General features: G+C 38.6%; 1 long non-coding RNA gene across 1 annotated transcript in view; it reads left to right on the forward strand.

Moving 5' to 3' along the window:
- LOC126067188 (uncharacterized) overlaps nucleotides 1-15,808 on the forward strand; it is a 121,666-nt gene that overhangs the window by 2,167 nt on the left and 103,691 nt on the right. Inside the window, exon 2 of the long non-coding RNA XR_007515355.1 lies at nucleotides 442-533. This is a non-coding gene — a long non-coding RNA (uncharacterized LOC126067188). The remainder of the gene's footprint in view (nucleotides 1-441; nucleotides 534-15,808) is intronic.

The raw sequence follows: 15,808 nt of genomic DNA on the forward strand, positions 1-15,808 counted from the left end.
CATCTTTCTCCCTCGGAGCCGCTGGTGGGTTCAAGCTGCCAATCTTTTGCTTAGCAGCCAAGCTTTAAACCACTGTACCACCAGGGGTTTGAGATATAAAATAGCAAATTAACTAAGCAAGCACAAATGGAAGAGAAGACACATATCACATGTTCAACAAGGAATCTAGGAATAGAAACTGAAAAGAGACAAGGATCTTCCCCCTGACAGAGACAGAGCCTTCCTTCCCCTAGAGCCAGCACCCTAAATTCAGATTCTTGCTTCCTAAATTATAAGAAAATTAATTTCTCTTTGTTAAAGCCACCCACTTGTGGTATTTCTGTTATAGCAACACTAGATAACTAAGGCAATACCTTATTCAAATAGTTCATATCTAAGTGAATTATAGTCTAAAAAGTATTCTATACATGAATTATGCTTTTTTTGTGTTTACATTGACAGGGAAGAACTGACTGCATATCTAAAGCCTTAATTATTTGGAAGGAGTTGACCAGAACAAGTAAAACCTGTATCTCACAGCTTTTCCGGTAAAGGTGGGTAAATCCCCACCCACATGCCATCTTTACTCGGTCTCCTTACTCAGAACTTCTGATGACATCTAAACGAGGGGAGAAGGGGAGAAGAGGAGGGGAGGGGAAAGCTGGTTTTCACTGTACTTTTCAAATGTCTAACCTGCAGCCCTTTTCCTAGTAATTTTTTTTTTTAATTGTGGTAGGAGAATTTTTCTTGTGTCTTTATTTTAGCAAGTAACAGTTTTTTAGTGGATAATAGCCTCAGAAGACTGGCCTGGCTATTGGCTTCCAAAACTTTACAGCCTTCAAAACCTTGTGGAGCAGTTCTACTCTGTATGCTTGAAGTTTCCATGAGTTGGAATTGACTAGACAGCAACCAACAACAACATATTATTGTAGTGGGTTAATATTTGTACTTCCCTCTTTTGAGCTTTTAGACTATAGGAGGAAGCAATGGCCATGTGCAAAGTAATATGGTAATCCATGTACAATGTACTGTGGTAATGTTATATGGTATGTCTTTGATCTTTCCCAGTGTGGTACATATTGTACCACCCTGAATCAAGAGTTAAGTTGTGATGTACATAAACAGTTTCCGTGATGTACATAGGGTAATTAATTTTGAAAGGACTGATGAAAGTTGCTCTTTTGGAAGGCTGCCATTTTATAGATATTTTCTGTACCTCTATTCAGCTTAAATAATTAACAAATAATTATTGAATGCCAACTAAGTATAAGACACTGTGGGGAAATTTAAAAAATAAACTGCATCGTCTCTTATTGAAAGGAATTTTCTATTTAAATGGGGTAAATGAACCAATATACTCAAAGCAAAACAAAATAATTAGAGAGTAAATACTAACTTGGACAGTGGTGGTAGTAGTCAACTAAGAAATTCAAAGAAAGAAGTCAGGAGAGGTTTCATGGAGGCAGTGGAACTTGAACATCCCTTGAGGAATGAGTAGATTCTATATAGATGAGTAGAGATGGTCTAGATGGGGAGAGGCCAGCTGAAGACGATCTTAATTATCATTCTAGCCAAACCCATTCATTTTATGAATGAGGAAACTGAGACCCAGTTAATTTAAAAGCAATCTGCCTAACATATTACTATTAGTAGAGGCACAGTCTGAATCAGATATTTAAATGTCCTTCTGGTCACTATACATACTGACTAGCTATTGTTTAGATTTATATGAAAAGAAATCTGCCTTATGTGATGGCTTAGCATAGGGAAAAGACAAAAAGGAAGCAAACTGGTGTCCAGTGTACAGTGAAGGCAGAGGGTGTGTGAACATCAAGGCGTTTCCTGGCCTTGAGATGCCTTGTGGCTCCTCATTGATGGTTGCCGAGTATTTAATGACCATGCTGAGGTCACTAATGCAGATGCCTTCAGGGATCATTGAGTACCCAAAATGAGTGTAATAGTCCAGATACAGTTCACCAGGGACTGAAGGTACTGGACTGTGGTGAACTGGGGGTAGGTGAGTGAGTGTTTCAAGGGGTCAGTGGTTTCAAGGTCCGATTGATTGTTGCCAGGTGAGCATGCAAAAAAGCCCAGATTTTTATGTGAACCTCCTGATTTTTGCTTTTTAGCACCTTATTAAAAGTTTTTAATAAACATCTTGTGAACATTTAAAAAGTCATTGGGCCACAATTAGCCTGTATGATTTCTATTTTTCAACCTCAGGTTTAGTGATTTCCAATGCAGAGAAAGGCCATTTTGTCTTATACCTGCCTTAGCAGTTTTGTGAGTTATTTCTTAAGCCACCTATACAAAAAGTTCCTATTAATATCTTAATAGGGAATGGCTTCTGTTATGAAAAGAAAACAAAGAATCTTATAGAATTATATCAGAGAAAAAAATATCAGAGAAGCTCTGTGAAATTCTCGCCTCTTGGGATTCTCTCTCCCTGATACTGCCTACTTGTCATTGTGTTTGACCCACAGCATTACACTGCTCTCCTTTCAAGACTTTGGACCAGTCCTGTACAGAAATATTTCCGCGGGTACAACTGAGGTTGGAGCTTAATGTTTTTTTAAAAGAAACTTTACTAAATGTTTACATTGTTGTTTTTGTTGTTAGCTGCCATCTAGGTGTTTCAGACTCATAGCAACCCTATGTACAACAGAATGAAACATTGTCCGATCCTGTGCCATCCTTACAATCCAAATGTTTATTATAGAGAATTAAAAATGAAATGCCTGCAGGAAGGACATAAATATTTGTTTTCTAAATCAAAGTTTCAAACTGAACAGTTATTACTGTAACGTGATTGTTTTTTTACTCAACCCCACTTGAGTGTAAGAAATATCATTGCATTGTTATTATTTATGATTATTAGTACTATTATTATTGCTAAATCTTGCTCTGAGCTCCCATCCCACTATGTTGTAGAACGTTAAATCCACATGTCATACAAAGATCCCAGAGTTTAGGGGATGACTCTCCAGTCTATGTCTGTGACTGCTGATATGCTCCATTAGTGGCTCAAGAATTTCTCTTTAGAAATGGTTTGGGGTCAGGTGCAATCCAGATGGAAGGAACCAGGGGATGAAACGAAGCTGGGTTTGCTAAGCAAGCATAATGTGTTACTTAGATTGTGTGTTCATTTAGGGTGGGTTGAGGGTGGCACTGATGAAGATTATGGGAAGAGAAGGTGAAGTTCTCCCTAGCCACTACCTGGCACCAAAATGTATATGATGATGGTCCAAGTCCACATGATTTCCTGAAGGGGATAACTTATCTGGGGCTTTACTGAGACTGGCACCATTGGGGTACGTAGTCCAGCCTCCATAGGTGTGTTCTCTCTAGAGTCCTAACATTCTCCTGGAGAACTGAAAGGACATGGGGCTTGAGTGTACCGTTCCTGGGACTGGTAGCCTCTGCCCCTTCCCAATCTTGGAAAAAGTGGTCCCAGCTCTGGACCTTTATACTCTCCCAGTCTCCAGAGTTCCTTTTTCATTTTAGGACAGACTAGTTCTTTTCAAAAACTGTGATCTGGAATAAGGAAAACCCTTACCACTGTCCCTCGAAGGTGACATCCCTTCTTGATTCTTGGTGGGGCCGAGTAGAAGGCTAGGTGGGCTGATCTGTTGCTTATTATCTCAGGTATATGGAAAACAAAACTCTTAACTTTCTAAAACAGATATCCAGTCTTTACTAACACTTTTCTAAAGGGCTTCCTTCCCTCTGTGTTCTTTGTCATTCCCCACCTGAAGATCAGCCTTTAGGAAGTTATATGTCCTTTGGAGCCCAAAAGACTCAGGTTTACTTCCAAGAAAGCAAATATACCAAGAAAACCCTCCCCTCCTCCCCTGATACCAAAAACCAAACCCACTGCCGTCGAGTCGATTCCGACTTATAGCGACCCTATACAAGGGAATATTTTGTCCATAGCTGACTGGCTGAGCGCTAATGATTGAGCTCTACATACTTATGGAGAATTTTATATTTCCATGGTTGGGATCCTGCCTCCTAACGGCCTTTTCCCACCCTCAATATTGGGAATGGGCTTGTAACAGTCTGCCCATTACTAGTCTACAATGTAATAATACTTAATGGTTACAGTGACCATAAAACAAGAATTGCACAATATAGCAACTGAAGTGTCCCCTTCTCCCACATGATAATTGTTTCAGCATAGTGCAAAGTTTTCTGGAAGGTTTCAAGTAGACTCTGAGAAGGAGAGCGGGAAAGAGTGGCCTCACAACTCTTACTTTTTCATGCTGTCTTGTTCTGAAAACAAGCACATGCATTTCTAAATAAATTGTTGGAAGAACTGGGGGGAGGGGGATTGTCTGCACACCTTTTCACTTCCAAACATACTAATAATGGGCCAAATGTCATCAACATGCAGAACAACAATGAAAATTATTAATAACTTACTTCTGATGGGGCCTTGCAGTTTAAAAGCAATTAAGCTATGTTATCTCTGAATCGTCTCAGTAACTCTGTGAGGTTAGCCATTGTTTTATACTCATGTTACCTTTGGGGAAACTGAGGCTCAGAGAGTCTGTGTGTAACTCAACCTGTAAGTGACAGAGCCTGGTCAGAACCTAAGATTTCCTTTTCCAAATCTACCACTTCTACCTTTGAACAAGGCTCCAAAGTCTGAGGAATTATGCTGAATATGTCAGATTATCACAGTAAAATTAATAAAGAGAAAATGGTTGCCTGTACTTCCTTGTTCAGCTTGGTAATTGGTTTTGTTGTTGGTTTTGAAAGCAAGACTTTATTCATTTGAATCACCCCCTCCACACACAAACATCCATATCCTTCTAAATAGTAAGAAGGCAAATAAAAAGATTGATTCAACTTTGATTTATTGTTGCTAGCATATTGATGTTAGAGAGAATTAGGAAAGCTGATTCTATTTTTATGTGTTGCATAATTTGTAAGGTACTGGAACCCTTGGTATAACCAATGTGCCCAGTATATATGTGCTCAGTGAAAAGGCTCAGAGTATAATTTAAAATTATTGTAAAGATTTATAGTTGTTTTATCTTTGCTTTTATTGCATGTTGTTGATCATTTCTATGATTTATTTTGATAGTAAGTCTTTGGACAAAAGCATAATCCCTGGTAATATCACTGTTCCCATGGGAAAATATTACTCATTTCGTAACATTGTTTCAGAGCATATTATGACAAAAAGTAGAGGATAAATATATTTCACATGTGAACACATAAGACTTTTGTGTTTCAAGTTAGAGAGATAGAATTACAGTCATGGCTGATCCCATTTTGTTATCAATCAGCCATTTTCAAGTATTTATCATCTTCGATCTTGTTGGTATATCTGTTATAGCTTACTATTTTAGGTATAGTCTGCTATTTTGGGCCACCACTCGTCTGTCAGCTTGTTATACTATGGTGGCTTGAGTGTTGCTGGAAGCTATGTCACCAATATTTCAAATACCAGCAAGGTTACCCATGCTGGACAGGTTTCAGCAGAGCTTCTACACTAAGAAAGATTAGGAAGAAGTAATCTGGTGATCTACTTCTAAAAAAAAAAAAGGAATTGGCCAGTGAAAACTTCATGAATAGCCGTGGGGCATTACCTGATATAGTACTAGAAGATGAGCCCCTCAGGCTGGAAGGCACTCAAAATATGACTAGGGAAGAGCTGCCTCCTCAAAATAGAGTTGACCTTCATGACCTGAACGGAGTAAATCTTTTGGGACCTTCATTTGCTGATGTGGCATAACCCAAAATGAGAAGAAACAGCTGCAAACATCCATTTATAATTGGGATGTGTCATGTATGACATATGAAACTAGGAAAATTTGAAGTTGTTAAAAAGGAAATGGAATGTATAAAGATCAATACCCTAGGCATTAGTGAGCTGAAATGGACTGGTACTGGCCATTTTGAATCAGATAATCATATGGTCTACTATGCCGGGAATGACAAATTAAAGAGGAATGGCATCACATTCATCATCGAAAAGAGCATGTCTACATCTATCATGAAGTACAATGTCTACAAAGAAGAGTGGAACCCTGGTGGCCCAGTGGTTAAGAGCTCGGCTGCTAACCAAAAGTCAGCAGTTCGAATTCACCAGCCACTCCTTGGAAACCTATGGGGCAGTTCTACTCTGTCGTATAGGGTTATTATGAGTCAGAATCAAATCAACAGCAACGGGTTTTCGGTTACAAGGAAGACCAGTCAATATGACTGTTATTCAAATTTACACATTGACCATTAATGCGAAAGATGAAGAAATTGAACACTTTTATCAACTTCTGCAGTCTGAAATTGATCAAACATGCAATAAAAGTGCATTGATAATTATTAGTGACTGGAGTGCAAAAGTTGGAAACAAAGAAGGATCAGTAGCTGGCAAATATGGCCTCGGTGATAGAAACAATGCTGGAGATTGAATGATACAATTTTGCAAGACCAAGGACTTATTCATTGGAAATACCTTTTTTTCAAACACATAAACAGCGACTATAGACAGAGACCTCACCAGATGGAATACACAGGAATCAAATTAACTACATTGCGGAAAGAGATGATGGAGAAACTCAATATCACCAGTCAGAACAAGGCCAGGAGCCGCCTGCAGAACACATCATCACAAGTACATCACATCTGCAAGTTAAAGTTGAAGCTGAAGAAAATTAAAAGAAGTCCACGAGAGCCAAAGTACAACCTTGAGTGTATCCCACTTGAATTTAGAGAGTATCTCAAGAGTAGATTTTGTGCATTGAACACTAATGACTGAAGACCAGACGAGTTGTCAGATGACGTCAAGGACATCATACATGAAAAAAGCAAAAGGTCATTAAAAAGACAGGAAAGATAGAAATACCAAAATGGATCTCAGAAGAGACTCTGAAACTTGTTTCTGAATGTAGAGCAGCTAAGGCGGATGGAAGAAATGATGAAGTACGAGAACCGAACAGAGGATTTCAAAGGGTGGTTTGAGAAAGCAAAGTATTATAATGAAATGTGCAAAGACCTGGAGTTAGAAAACCAAAAGGGCAGAACACACTCATCATTTCTCAAGCTGAAATAACTGAAGAAAAAATTCAAGCCTTGAGTTGCAATAATGAAAGATTCTATGGGCAAAATATTAGATGATGCAGGAAACATCAAAAGAAGATGGAAAGAATACCCAGAGTCACCGTATCAAAAAGAATTGGTCAACGTTCAGCCATTTCAAGAGGTAGCATATGATCAAGAACTGATGGTATTGAAGGAAGAAGTCCAAGCTGCACTGAAGACATTGGCAAAACACAAGGCTCCAGGAATTGATGGAATACCAATTGAAATGTTTCAACAAGCGGATGCAGCACTGGAGGTCAAGAAATTTGGAAGACAGCTACCTGGCCATCAGACTGGAAAAGATCCATATTTGTGCCCATTCTAAAGTAATGTGATCCAACAGAATGTGGAAATGATCGAACAGTATCATTAATATCATGTGCAAGTAAAATTTTGCTGAAAATAATTAAAAAAACAGTTGCAGCAGTACATTGACAGGGTACTGCCAGAAGTTCAGGTTGGATTCAAAAGAGGACATGGAACAAGAGATATAATTTCTGATGTCAGATGGGTCTTGGCTGAAAGCAGAGTACACCAGAAAGGTGTTTACTTGAGTTTTATTGACTATGCAAATGCATTTGACTATGTGGATCATAACAAATCATGGATAACATTACAAAGAATGGGAATTCCTGGACACTTAATTATGCTCATGAGGAATCTGTACATAGACCAAGAGGCAGTTGTTCAAACAGAACAAGGGAATACTGCATGGTTTAAAATCAGAAAAGGTGTGCGTCAGGGTTGTATCCTTTCACCATACTTACTCAATCTGTATGCTGAGCAAATAATACGAGAAGCTGGACTGTATGAAGAAGAATGGGGCATCAGGATTAGAGGAAGGCTCATCAACAACCTGCAATATGCAGATGACACAACCTTGCTTGCTGAAAGTGAAGAGGACTTGAAGCACTTACTAATGAAGATCAAAGACTACAGCCTTCAGTATGGATTAAACCTCAGCATAAAGAAAACAAATATCCTCACAATTGAATTGATAAGCAACATCAAAATAAATGGAGAAAATATTGAAGTTGTCAAGGATTTCATTTTACTTGGATCCACAATCAATACCCATGGAAACAGCAGTCGAGAAATCAAATGACCTATTACATTGGGCAAATATGCTGCAAAAGACCTCTTTAAAGTGTTGCAAAGCAAAGATGTCACGTATGCACGCTAAAGCTGGACAATGAATAAGAAAGACCAAAGAAGAATTGGTGCTTTTGAATTATGGTATTGGTGAAGAATATTGAACATACCATGGACTGCCAGAAGAGTAAACACATCTGTCTTGGAAGAAGTACAGCCAGATGCTCCTTAGAAGCAAGGATGGTGAGACTTTGTCTCACATGTTTTGTACATGTTCTCAGGAGAAACCAGTCCCTGGAGAAGGACATCATGCTTAGTAAAGTAGAAGGTCAGCGAAAAAGAGGAAGACCCTCAAGGAGATGGATTGGCACGGTGGCTGCAACAATGGGCTCAAACGTAGCAAAAATTGTGAGGATGGCACAGGACTGGGCAGTGTTTCATTCTGTTGTACATGGGGTTGCTGTGAGTCAGGACTGACTCAACGACTCCTAACGACAACAACAACTTCATATTTTTACATATACCACAGACACTGATAAGATTCCCTGGCAGCTATCTACCAGGGACAAACAACTTTGTCCTCAATTCTGTGGAAGAAAAGTGGTATGATGGGTAGTGATAGCAGAACTCTGTCAACAATCTCTCCTATCCACTTGTAAACTCTGTGGGTGGGTGTATGAGAGTAGTACGCAGACGTGGGCTGAACCCACGGCAAAGAATTCCCTTTGGGACCGAAGGTGAATCTTGATTTATATCCCGATATTTTTTTCCAGCTGTGAAGCTAGAACGGGGGCTGGGGGCTAGGCCTCAGAGTAAAACCACATGCAAAAATAGTAGGAGTTGTAGAATCGAATAAGTTTTCTGAGGGAGGTCATGAGGAAAGAAAAAGAGAAGGCAAAAAACTGGGCTCTACACCCCCTTCACATTTAGAATCACAGTTATGGAGGACTGCTGTTACTGATTGGGGTATCTTATGCCCGACATGTGTGTGAGGGTATATGTATGTTCCTTTGTGTGTATTTTCAAGATTTTCGGAATAATAACATCATTCTCAGTCACCTGGATTCAAACGTTTTTTGGAGGGAGAAAAGAGATGGAAGTAATAGCTGCTCCTTAGGCATTGCACTTATTTGGTGCATACCCATGGAGATGTGTTGGCCTTACACACCTCATCCATTAGGTATGTTATGGCAGAAAGTAGGTGGTCAATATCTGCTTTAGGCAGTAATTGGGGAGTCTGAAGGCTCTTTGAACTGGGAAGTACTGGGGACAGAATAGATCATTAGGGAGAGAGCAAGCAGGGAGACCAGTGATCAAAGGAGGCTCTGTAGATTTGGGGAGTTTGAAATAGGGTAGTAAAAGTGGAAATAAGGGACAGTATGAATCTTAAAAGGAGCCCTGTTGGCACAGTGGTTAAAGTGCTTAGCTGGTAACTGAAAGGTCGGTGGTTCAAACTCACCAGCTGCTCCACAGCGGAGTCTGCTTCTGAAGATTTACAGCTTTGGAAAATCTGCGGAGCAGTTCTGCTCTCTCCTATAGTGTTGCTATGAGTCGGAATCCACTGGATGGCAATGGGTTGGTGGTTTGGTGAAGCTTAAATTATAATTTGGAAAAAAAAAAACTTAGTAAAAGATTATTACTATCTGTTGTAGCCACATACTTCTTGAATAAAGTTTGCCGAATGTACATTGAATACTGTCATCCTAAGTGGACCAAAATTTCTATTCAGTCCTAGGGAATATTATACAAGTAGAAAAGGAAAGAAATACGCTTGTCTCCAAGGGCTGGTATTGTTGCATGGTAATGAAAGAGATAACACTACCTTCAAATTGTTACAGCAAATTGATTTTACTGATGACTAATTAATGTGTATTTTATAATCTGTAACCTGAGCTTGGAAGTAGGGCCATTAACTGAGAATAAAAAGAACTGCTGTTTGACTCTGCCCCTCTAGTTTTGCCTCGAATAAATTATTTCCCACGTGTAAAATGGTTGAGTATTTTAAATACTCCAAGTATCTGAATTGTGACTTTCTCTGAAATATTTCTCAACTGAACCCACATAATAAATATAAAAAGTATAATGTGTGATTTGATGTACCTGCAAAAACAGTATTAGCCTCTACTTAGGATATCCACATTTCTTAAAAACGGCAATAACCTAGAATGTTTATGATCTATTATGACTCTGTAACCCCTGGTGAAAAACTAGTACTAGAGTCAGCAGGTTGTTTTAAACTCAGGTAGTATCAAAAGCCAAGTACCATGTTGAAAATGTTTTGTCAAATTTTGAAAATCTTTTATTTTGCTGGGAGGAAGGAGTCTGTCTTATGTAGTTTTGACTTCGTGTCTTTGCCTTATTTTTAGGTTCCTGAATTAAAAAAAAAAAAGTTTCCATCTTATAGAATTAGAATTAACCTGTGTTTTGCAAACTCACTCTGATCATATAAATTTGAGCAGTTCAGTTGGATGTTATTTTTTAATATTTGCCAAAAAGGAATCATGGTCTTGGTGGTTTACTTTAAAAACAGAAAATTGAAAGAATTTTTTTTTTTGGTTTGCAATGACAATTATCCCAGAAAGCTTACTGTAACATTTTCGAGTATTAACTGTAGGATAAACTTTTTAAAATTTATTTTTAATTTATATATGGTGAAATTCACTCTTTTTGGTGTATATTTCTATGCATTTGACAAAAAGAAAGGTTCTATTGCCCCCCAAAAAACTCCCTTGTGCTGCTTCTTTGTAGTCAAACCCTCTTCCCCCCTTTAACCCTTGGCAATCACTGATCTGTTTTCCATCCCTATAGTTTTGCCTTTTCCAGAATGTCATACAGATGGAATCATGTAGTATGTAGCCTTTTGAGTCTGACTTCTTGTACTTAGCATAATGCATTTGAGATTCATCCATGTTGTTGTATGTACCTGTAGTTTATTCCTTTTTATTTCTGAGTAATATGCCATCGTATGAATGTTTCACAGTTTGCTTATGCCGTCACCAGTTGAAGGACATTTCCATTGTATCCAGATTTTTGGTGATTATAAATAAAGCTGCTGTAAACATTCATGTGTACTTTTTGTATAAACATACACATTTTTAATTCTCTTGAGCATATTCCTGGGAGTGGGAATACTGGGTATGTTGTTGCTGTTGGATGCCATTGAGTTGGCTCTGACTCATGGTGACAGGGTAGAACTGCCCCACAGGGTTTCCAAGGAATAGCTGGTGGATTTGACCTGCCAACCTTTTGGTTATCAGCCGAGCTCCTAACCACTATGCCACCAGGGCTCAATAAACTGCTAAACTGTTTTCCAAAGTGGCTATACCATTTTGCATTTGTGAATTCAAGTTCCTCTGAATCCTTGATAGCACTCGGTATTGTAAGTTTTTATTTATTGGAAAGGGCATATAAGGAGCCTGAGTAGTGCAAGTGGTTTTCAATCACCTGCTAACCTAAAGGTTGGCAGTTCAAACTCACCAGTTTTCTCCATAGAAGAAAGGCTGGTGAACTATTTCCATAAAGATTACGGCCAAGAAAACCCTATGGAGCAGTTCTGCTCTATGATATGTGGGGCCACCATGAGTCGAAATCAACGCAACTAACAATATTGGTTTCTCGTTGTGGTTTTAATTTACATTTCCCTAATGACTGGTGATGTAGAACATTATTTCATGTGCTCATTTGCTGTCCTTAAACCTTCTTTGGAAACCCTGGTGGTGTAGTGTTTAAGTGCTACAGCTGCTTACTAGAAGGTCGGCAGTTCGAATCCACTAGCTGCTCCTTGGAAACCCCACAAGACAGTTCTCCTGTGTCCTGTAGGATCACCGTGAGTGGAATCGCTTGGCGGCAATGGGTATGCTTTCTTTGTTGATGTGTCTATTCAGATGTTTTGCCCATTTTTTAAAAAACTGAATTGTTTGTTTACATATTGTTGAAGTTTGAGAATTCTTTAAGTAGTCTGGATACTGTTTTTTTTGTCAGATGTGATTCCCAAATACTTTTTCCAAATCTGTAACTTGTTTTTCATTCTCTTAAAGTGTCTTTTGCCAAGCAAACATTTTAAATTTTATCAAGTCCAGTTTATCAATTTTTTCTTTTATGGATAGTACTTTTGGTGTTAAATCTATGAACTCTCTTTGCCTAGGTCAAAGTTACAAAGATTTTCCCACTTTTTTTTCCGCCTCTAAATGTTTTGTAGTTTTACATCTGCATTTAAATGCATGGTGCATTTTGAGTTAATTTTTGTGTCTAGGTTCATTTTTTTGCATATGGATGTCCAGTTGTTCCAGCCAGTGCCATTTGTTAAAAGAGTGTCCTTTCTCTGTTGAATTGCCTTTGCACCTATGTCAAAAATCAATTGACTATATTTGTGTGGATCTATTTCTAGACTCTACTCTGTTTCATTGATCTATGTGTCTGTCCTTTCGCCAGTACCACACTGTCGTGATTATTCTAGCTTTATAGTAAACTTTCCAACATCTCTGCTAGAAAGAAACAAGGTCTCTGCAGCACTCTAGTCAATTTCCTTTTCTGTCTTATCCAAGCAACCTGGAATATTTTTAACAATTTTTAGTGTCTTTAATCTTCATTCATCTTATATTTTGATTATAATCTCAGAATAGGCTCCTGGATAAGGAAAAAGACTCCGTGGACTGTGGCATTTAACTTGAGCTTTCTGTGCTTCAAGGTCAAAATGCACTAAGCTACCATCTGCAGAAGCTTCCTTGGGCTTCCCAGGAGCGAGTTCCTTTCACAGGCCCCACTATCCAGCCTGAGCTGCCTGGACAGTGGCAACACCTTGCCACCAATTGATAACCAGCTGCTTGTCTGATGAAGTGGTAGTTGGTGAAAACCAGCTGTTATGACTCATTGCATTCTAAGATTTCTGGCTTTTGAGAAGTGATGCTAATAGGGCCAGGCTGAATGGTGTCTGACTGGGAGAGTTTCCTTTATGAAAGTGGTTTGATGTCTAGTGCTTCAGCAACGGAACTTTTTATTTTTCAACAGGTATGTTCCCTTTCCCAGATTCCATCTGAGCTCGGTAGATAGATAAATGTTGTTTTTATTAAGTATTTGTACCAGCTGATATTTCTTCCTAAAAAAAAAAAATAAACAAGCACGGAAACTTCTGTGAAAAAAGTTCTTGCTTTACCAATTCTTTAATAGTTTTATAAGCTTTCTGGCTTCCGGTGTTCTCCAAAAGGCAAAAAAAAAAAAAAATCCCTGGGATGTGACTTTTTTGGTTTGAATTTGGTGAATGAATTTTTGGGTCCCTCAGGGAGGCTAAGACCTTTCTCTTGGGCTGCTGAAGCCAATTTCATTCTGTTTTGTTTTTGTTATATTATTAGCTCTAATAGGCTTATGAATATTGCTTAAAAACTGAGCATATTTGTTAGGGTTGGTGCAGTGGTTAAGAGCTTTGACTGCTAATGAAAGGTAGGCAGTTCGAATCCACCAGCCATTCCTTGGAAACCTTATGAGACAGTTCTATTCTGCCTTGTAGTGTCGCTATGAGTCAGAATCGAGTCAACAGCAACATTTTCTTTTTTTAAGAAGCAGTTTGCAGCTATAGAGGCAAGCTGTTGTACTAATCAGTCAGTAAATACACAGCAAAGAACGATGTAAAAAAGTAAATTTTTAAATATTGATAAAGAAAGGCTGTGCTGGTTTCTCTGGATCACTTAAAAATTAACATCATTCTCCCGTTAGAGAAGAGTAAGAGAGTATGATGAAGGAGAATGACAGTGATTAAGTTCAGGACATACCAGTCATAGTATCAGTAGTATGCATGGGTGGAAGGCGAGCCTGCTACCAGCAACCTTGCACAGAATGGGCCAGATTTCTACAGCATAGCTGTAGACATCTTTCCTAGATGCAGAATCTTACCTCCAAATATGAGAAAATGAGATTGTGGCTGGAATTTTTCTATACTAAGAAAATTGCTTTTCTATAGCCAATTAAAGTTGTCATAGAAGTTCAACATTGTGTAAGATTTGGTAGTAACAGTGATTTTTAACTTTGGATTTGTGATACTCTAGGGCAGAAGTTTCAAACTTCAGTGTACATAAGAGTCACCTGGGGAGCTTGTTTAAAATTTAGGTCTCTGGGCCCCAGCCCTCAGCAATAAGGATTTAGTAGGTCTGAAGAATGGACCAGAATCTGCATTTTAATAACCACGCAGCATTTGATATCCTGAGTCATCTCTCAAGAGGTGCAAAATTCTCCTACCAAAATTTTTGTCCTTCAACTGAATTTTTAAATACCATTTCACTTCAATAAGTAGGTGTTATGAAACCTAAGGATGATTGAGCTTCAGAGTTCCAAAGAGATTAGCAATAACTAGTTTAGAATCCCTAGGTGTGATCTAAGATGTAATATGCAACGAACAGTATACACAGGCTTAAGTTAGATTTCTTTCAATTAGTAGTTATTGGTTACACAATTTCCATTTCCAGGTCATCACTGAATCCACAGATAGTGTTAGATAAGGGAGGTGGACCAGGTTTGGATACCTAGGGAATTTCACAAGGTTCTTTTATAATCATTTATTGCCTACTGTGCCCTTAATGTTGTTACTCAGGATCCCATTAAGTTAGCTGTGAATATAGTAATTGGTCCCCTGACAATAGCCAGGGGGAGTCAAATCCTGTGGCTCCACCTTATCCCGGTCTTATTGGAGATAAGATAGAAACTGTTGCCTTTAATCTTCAAGGGCACTTTCCTTTCTGGGGACAAAGCACACTGTGCTCCAAAGGAGATTTCTTAAAATACAGCAGGAATCCCCAGAGAGTCCTCCTCCTCCAGTTCAGGCAGACACTTATGACCTACTTCTAAGTGTAATTTGAAAATCCCATCAAACACAAGCAATCAAAATCCAGATTCTCCCACAGCTATTCTATAGGCCTAGCATTGCATAGTTTCCATCTGTCCACACTGACAGGCGAAGTATATTTTGGACAGGGCTTCCCGCTCCCTTTGTTGATACTTGGAGCATTTCTAGTTTTTGGACTCAAAGCAACAGCACAAATGAATATGATGTAAGTTGATTCTTTCGGTGACAAAGGACGCAATATTTGCTGACCTAGTGTTCATATATGCAGACAAAATACTACAGCTTGCAGAATTAGAACCCCAAGGCTGAGGTTATTTCTCCTTCCTTGGAAGCCCTGAACTTAGGGCTCCTGGCTTATGAAACTTTTCAAGGCAAAACTTTGACATGACAAAGAGATTCATAGACTCAGAATTAGAAGGTACTATGAAAACAAACAAAAAACCAAAATCCGATCCCATCTCTTACCTCATATTTGAATTTCATTTTGCTTCTGCTTTAACTCTTCCGTTATAATTGTCAGCTTCTTGAGTGGGAAGATTCTATCTTGCTCATGTACATTTTTAAAATCATCATGAGACTATGCTAATAATCTTGAGAAGTCTTCATTTTGTATAATCGGCCTGAGTAAATATTTGTGAATTTGATCATTAAGTTGGCAGATGTCTTTTCTCAGTCCCTATTTTCCAGTCATGCCTGGGCCCAGCTGCCAAATTTTCTCAGTTCCGATTCATGCCTTGTCATGTTACTTAACCTCTCTGTGCCTCAGTTTTTTTTTTTTCATGTTAAGTGGCACTCAGTAAGTGGTAGCATGGTGAT

This window comes from Elephas maximus, chromosome 2 (assembly GCF_024166365.1).
Source record: "Elephas maximus indicus isolate mEleMax1 chromosome 2, mEleMax1 primary haplotype, whole genome shotgun sequence".
Classification (NCBI taxonomy): domain Eukaryota; kingdom Metazoa; phylum Chordata; class Mammalia; order Proboscidea; family Elephantidae; genus Elephas; species Elephas maximus.